The sequence below is a fragment of the Nicotiana attenuata genome, chromosome 9, assembly GCF_001879085.1.
Source record: "Nicotiana attenuata strain UT chromosome 9, NIATTr2, whole genome shotgun sequence".
NCBI lineage: Eukaryota > Viridiplantae > Streptophyta > Magnoliopsida > Solanales > Solanaceae > Nicotiana > Nicotiana attenuata.
The window spans coordinates 45,432,219-45,439,403 of NC_031997.1; the positions used below are offsets into that span (position 1 = coordinate 45,432,219).

General features: G+C 40.0%; 1 long non-coding RNA gene across 6 annotated transcripts; it reads left to right on the forward strand.

Moving 5' to 3' along the window:
- On the forward strand, positions 553-4,873 carry LOC109232364. Of its 6 annotated transcripts, XR_002068952.1 has the most exons (8): positions 555-760; positions 917-984; positions 2,134-2,218; positions 2,364-2,430; positions 2,873-2,976; positions 3,828-3,919; positions 4,030-4,093; positions 4,590-4,873. It is a non-coding gene; the product is annotated as an uncharacterized LOC109232364 (long non-coding RNA). The 6 variants fall into 6 exon arrangements; XR_002068951.1 differs by lacking the exon at positions 4,590-4,873 and having other exon boundaries at positions 553-760; positions 2,134-2,255; positions 4,030-4,582; XR_002068954.1 differs by lacking the exon at positions 4,590-4,873 and having other exon boundaries at positions 554-760; positions 3,828-3,909; positions 4,030-4,582.

Sequence of the window (7,185 nt, forward strand, 5' to 3'; positions counted from 1 at the left end):
CAAAGTTCAACAACAGTTGAACTGGGACTCAGGCTATGCGCCTTCGCCAGTAAGTTCAACTACGGTTGAACCAAGACTCAGGCTATGCGCCTTCGCCATCAAAATTGACAAAGTTCTACAACAGTTGAACTGGGACTCAGGCTATGCGCCTTCGCCACCAAAGTTGACAAAGTTCAACAACAGTTGAACTGGGACTCAGGCTATGCGCCTTCGCCAGTAAGTTCAACTACGGTTGAACCAAGAGTCAAGCTATGCGCCTTCGCCATCAAAATTGACAAAGTTCAACAACAGTTGAACTGGGACTCAGGCTATGCGCCTTCGCCGTCAAAGTTGACAAAGTTCAACAACAGTTGAACTGGGACTCAGGCTATGCGCCTTCGCCAGTAAGTTCAACTACGGTTGAACCAAGACTCAGGCTACACTACAAGAATATTAACTTTTAACGACCATTTCTTGACGAAATGACATGAGTCCGGTCGTTATAAATATACTTATGACGGCCAAATTTTTTTTCCTGTCGTTAAATCACTATTTCTAGTTCAGCTAGAATAATATGTGGTTGCTAGTATAATATCCGGTCGTCAATACTATAATAAAATTAACCCAAAAAAGCGCGCATGTTTCCCTCAATTTTTCCCCACTCACCCCTCTAAATAGATTTAAAAAAATAAAGAAAAACCTCAACACAAACAAAACGGCTTAGCAGTAGAAACTGCCAAGTCTTCATCTCGCAGCCTCAAAATTCTCAATCATTATTAGGGTGTGTCTGTGTTTGAAATGTGTGGAATAAATTGTATTACCTGGGAAAATACTTTTTCTACTTACACGTTTTTTGTAATTTGATAGTGTCTTATGTTTTCACTTTATTTCTTATGTGTGGAATGTTTTGAATAAGCTTCAAAATTTCACTTGGCAGCGTAGGAATAAGATTGAGAGTCTGTTGCTACAAGTCAGAGACATGGAGATATTATAAGAGAGCGTCAGGTACGTTCTTGTTCAATTTTGGATTTCGTCTCTGCACTTCTTGCTTTTGTTGTGATGTTTAATTTTTTGAAGTTTGATTCATCTGCGATGGTTGTGTTAAATTGTTGAAGGTTTACTATCATTACTTAGCCCTAATTGTTTTGGAATCTATTGAATCTATTGCAAGTTTAACTGTTATATATAATTGTCCATACAATTGCTCACCAACTGTTCGACTAATTTGCTGAATGAATATTAGAGCCTTAGAACTAGCATCTTTCAGCCCCACTGCTAAACAACTTTTTCCAGTCAATAGTTTTTGCAATACACATTTTAATTTTCAGCAATACATAGTTAAATAAAGAAATATAATATCTTCTCAAAATTTTGATTAACTACAAAATGTTGTACTATATAGCAGCATAACTGCATTGTAAAGGCAACATCAGATGCGTTAGATATCAAAAAAGTAGGGTAACATGAGTATTGAAAAGGGAAATAACAATTGAATACAATTGTGAAAGATCCTAAGATCCATCTTCTTATAAAAAGTCAAATACTATAGCATTTGAAATACTACCATAGTTAGCCAAGTTCAATAAGTAACAATTTTTTAGCTAAAAATTGACACGTTGAAAAGTGACGCAAATAAGGTGAGAGCACAACAATTAATAGAACAAATGCATCTGTAATGCAAGCTTTACATTCGTTTTAAGACTTTAGTACTCATGGTAATTCTATTTTTCAGTGGATAACGTCTTATAATAAGGTAGAGCAAATCAAACACATTTAGCAGCAAAAGAGAACAGTTATAGGGATCGTCAAAGCGAAAGAACTTTAGTCGTCATGAGCATGTTGCAAATGATTTTTTTCGTTAATTCCTTTCAATTGGGATCCTTTTTCGACTTGCCTTTTATTTTAGGAGAGTTTAAAAATATATTTTGAGGCTAATAAAAGTGTTTTTAAAGCTAACGGTTGTGATGCTTCATCGTCTGAGGAGAGTGATGACTCTAGTGAGAAAGGACAATCTTGTATTTATTTTTGGAATCTATGTTGTTCTGCTTTTATCATTGAATGATCATTCCACTACTTAGAGGAAAGTAATGTCTTCGTAGTGCTAGTGGAGTGTATAAAGGTGGAGTTCCCCTCCTAACTAATATCAGTTTACAGGAATGCAAGGGATTCAATGAGCACAAAGTTCCGCAGAGTTTTCCTTCGTGGTGCACACCCCTTTTGAACCAGAAGGCATTTTAGGGTAGCATTTCTGTCCTTAAACATTTCCCTTGGTTCCTGTGAGTTATGCAACTTATTCATGATCCTATCTTTGCCAATCTAGGCATTCTTACAAGTGCACATCTTTGCCCATGACACCACTTTTTCCATCTATTATCTTTTTACAGTTCAGTAACAGCTGTTGTTGCCTGCATTATTGGACTCCAATATGGTCATATTCTTGTTCAATTTCAGGTGACCTATGTGGTATCGTTAGTTGTCTTATTGATGCATTGTGAATGTAGATGAAGTTCTTTTTTTGGAAATAGTCAGGGAAATGCCTTTAAGGTCTGCGACAATTGAATGGCCTTTTCGTTTGTTTTGGCTTCCATTAGTAGCTACTTGCTGATGTAGTTTCTACTACTTGACGAACTTTTTCCAATATTATTTTGACATATTTTAAAAGAACTGCTACAAGAATTATGGTTTCACTATCATATTTTTAGTATGTATTTCTTTAGTGGTAGTAGAATTTTAGAATAAAAAATTAAGCTATATCAAATAGCAGTATATATTCTGAATGAAGGGAATTATTAATGTTCATTGATGCATATTTACATGCATAGAATTATATTGCCAGTTAAATTACTCTATTCAATGTATGATCAATTGATATCTCTATGTTAACTGTGTTCAGGATCATAAAGAAAGGCTATACAACTGGTCCATCCTCTTATTTCCACTTCTGTTTCTTGGTCTCTTCCTTGCTGTGACAGATATATCTATCTATTCTTTTTTCAGGTACTAAGTCAAATCCCTTTCGTTCACACGGACAAACTATAACACCTTGGTTGCTATTTATGAAAAATAATCTCTAGCTTTTCTTTTTATTTTTCTTTTTCCCTTAAAGAAAATTAAGAAAACCAATACATACAATCCCAACAATAACAACAACCCAGTAGAATCCCACTAGTGGGTTCTGCAGAGGTTAAAGTGTACGCAGATCTTACCCCTACCTCGGGGGGTAGGGAGGCTGTTTCCGGAAGACCCTCGGCGGCTCAACAGACGAAACAATAATATCAGAAAAGAGCAAAAGAATAAATCCATAACAACAAAAGAAACTAAAATAATAATAATTAGCATCGAAAGAGAGCGCAAATAAGTGGAAGGGCAATAACCCCATACTATGAAAACGAGAGAAATAGTGTGCACACAACAAAAGCCGCTAGCAGTCCTAGGCAAAACTCTATCAGACTAGTCGGTACAAAGAGGGAAGACGCTCGACTACCCCCTAACCTACATTCCTAATGCTCAATCTCCACGCCTTCCTATCAAGAGTCATATCCTCGGAAATCTGAAATCGCGCCATTTCCTTCCTGATCACCCCAATACTTCTTAGGCTGCACTCTACCTCTTCTCGTATATACACCATGGCACCTCCCTTTGAATATGGTGTGCAAAACATACAAGCCCCTACGTTGAATAATTGTAACATTTTTTCATATAAAGTATAGATTCTAATTTCCCAGACTACGTCCATGTTTTCACTTGTGATTCCTATCCCTATGGAGCATCAGATTATCAATTTGAGTCGTTAACAAATTGGTTGTAGTCATTCTGACATGTGAAGTTGGTGTTTGTTCTCCTTTCAGGTGTGCCATTAAACAAATCGTTGTACACCATTAGTTATCTGCTGGTAACTTCAGCCGCTGCTGGAATCACATTTTATTTCCTGTATGTATTGGTGAGTTTTGAGACTACAAGTCGTTAACAACTTTTAGTTGCATACGATTTAGGTCATACTGAACAACTTTCCAACTCAATTGAAAGTTATACTGATGTTATATGATTTAGGTCGATATGTATGGTTGGAGGCGCTTGATGTTCGCTTTAGAGTGGATGGGGAAGCATTCTCTTGGTATCTTTATTCTCATAATATCAAATGTAGCTATATTCAAGGATTCTATAAGTTACTCAATTCTTTTCCATATCTCCAGGGGGGTATAAATAAGGGAACAAAGTGTTACATGCCTCAAATAGGAATTATGTGGCCTATGCCTTATCACACTGTACATGCGGATAACTTGTTAAATGTGGTCTGCTTTGCTTCGTTTTAGTAAATTGTTATTTATGTCACATTTACTTGGTAATGCCTTCCAATGTTTATGGTCATTTTCTGATATGTGGATCCAATAAAACTTTTTGCATTCTTTTTAAATTTAAAAGAATACCTGCAAGATTAAAATTTGACCGAAAACGCTCAACTTTTTGGATTTGCTGGTTATGGTATCCTACAAATTGTGTTTGCTTTCTTTATGGTTAATCTTCATGTTGTGGGAAAGTGAAAAAGAGGAATAAGTAGTAGCTATTAAGATTTTTTTTATTGGACTGATATGAATTGGTTCTCTTAACAGATTAGAAAACTGAAGTCTGAAGAACCTGTCCGTGAAGAAAGTCCAGAGAAAGTAGCTACTGAAAATGCTAAAGAATAAGTTGAACTACAAGAGGAGCCTATTTTCTCTTTTGTTAGGATTTGTTTAAAAATATTTCCAATTGTAATGCTACAATTCTATTTTCTATTTTGTTAGGAGTCGACAAATATATGGTCCATTTTGGATAGGTATATTTTTGGTAATGTTTTACTTTTTGTTCCTTGTAATTAACGGTGAAATTTTATATGAATATCGATTCTTTCTTATGTTCTGGAGTGACTGTGTGCATATAGGTTTTTATATATCATTATAATAATATTTAATAGAAAATTAGTGATGGTAAAAGCATGTTACTAAATCACTTGTATTAGTTGGATTTGTTGTCACCACTAAAGGTTTTTAACGATCGGAACAATAATTAGCGAAGGGAAAATTCAGTCGCTAAAAATAGTTATAACGAAGGGATTTTTTGTTGTCGCTAAAGGATCTTTAACGACCGGTTTGAAATCCGGTCGTGAACTTTTAACGTCGGAGCTTTTAACGACCGGTACCGACCGGCTTTATTTCGGTAATAGCGACCGGATTAGGACTTTTAACGACCAAATTTCCCTTCGCTAAAGGCCTTTTTTCTTGCAGTGCTATGCGCCTTCGCCATCAAAATTGACAAAGTTCAACAACAGTTGAACTGGGACTCAGGCTATGCGCCTTCGCCATCAAAGTTGACAAAGTTCAACAACAGTTGAACTGGGACTCAGGCTATGCGCCTTCGCCAGTAAGTTCAACTACGGTTGAACCAAGACTCAGGCTATGCGCCTTCGCCATCAAAATTGACAAAGTTCAACAACAGTTGAACTGGGACTCAGGCTATGCGCCTTCGCCAGTAAGTTCAACTACGGTTGAACCAAGACTCAGGCTATGCGCCTTCGCCATCAAAATTGACAAAGTTCAACAACAATTGAACTGGGACTCAGGCTATGCGCCTTCGCCATCAAAGTTGACAAAGTTCAACAACAGTTGAAATGGGACTCAGGCTATGCGCCTTCGCCAGTAAGTTCAACTACGGTTGAACCAAGACTCAGGCTATGCGCCTTCGCCACCAAAATTGACAAAGTTCAACAACAGTTGAACTGGGACTCAGGCTATGCGCCTTCGCCATCAAGGTTGACAAAGTTCAACAACAGTTGAACTGGGACTCAGGCTATGCGCCTTCGCCAGTAAGTTCAACTACGGTTGAACCAAGACTCAGGCTATGCGCCTTCGCCATCAAAATTGACATTCAACAACAATTAAACCAAGACTCAGGCTATGCGCCTTCGCCATTAAATCAAGGCTACGCTCTTTCACCAGTAAGTTCAACTACGGTTGAACCAAGATTCAGCCTATGCGCCTTCGCCATCAAATCCAACGAGTTCGACCTCGGTCGAACCATAAGGCTAGACGCCTTCGTCCTCAAATCTAACTAGTTCAACCACAGTCGAACCGGGACTCGAACCAAGCGCCTTCATCGTTGAACTCAGCAAAATCCAACCCCCAACGAATCGAGGCGCAGGTTAGGCACCCTCGCCCTTCAAGTAAGTACTCCCAACTCAAACTAAGATTGGGGACACGTAAAGTCCGGCCCCGGTCAAACTACAAGGCCGCGTTTTCTATCATCACGGTCGACAGTTTGACCGCGCCCGAACTGGGACTAAGGCTAAGTGCCGCTATCTCCAAGCAACGGCTCCGACTCGCTCACCCCGAGTCGAAGAAGAAGAGTCGTCAACAATTAAAAACTAACATGCCTACCAGAGTCAAACTCGAAGGCAAATCACCCCTTCAAGTGCATGCAAAGAAAAATCTAAGGGGGGAAAAGAGGAGGTACAGAACAGATACAAGGCAAATAACGGAAAGGAGATCTCATTTATCCACGAAATTAATTGCGGGTCATCCCTGCTTACACCCGGCCAAGGCCGATCAATACAAGGAAGAAAAACAAGAAACACCTAAAACGCCAAACGGCGAACAAGATAAGAAAAAATGCATATCGTTTTACTCGGCGCCATCTGCGCCACCATCTGCACCAGCGTTAGCCTTTGGCGTCGCCGCGTCAAAACCACAGTCGGTACGGGCCTCACGAGCCTTTTGATGCGCTCCCTCAAAAGCAGCTTCGGTCACGATGCCGGCCTCCCACAAATTCTTATATACATCACGTTGGGCCTCGGCAAAGACCCAAAGTTCGCGAGCTGGGCTGGAAGAAGCGGCTTGGTCCCATAGGCGCTGATTCTCTTCTTCTAAGGCTGTAATCCGGTCCGCCATGACTTGCGCGTCCTACTCAAAGACACCGATCCGCTCCTCGAGACTCGCTTCTCTAAAGGCCGCAGCAGCCCTCTCCAACGCCCGTTGGGACTCGTGCACGCGGATAGCTTCCTTCAACGCCCCGGCCCTCGATGAGGCATCCCTTACCTGAAGCTGCAAAGCTGCGATTTCACCCTCCAACGCAGTCACTTTCCCGCCCCATGCCGCAGCGGCCTCCGCCGCCTTAGCCTGGCCCTGGCGCTCACACTCAGGTACAGCCCTCTTTCCCGCCTCGAGCTCCTCA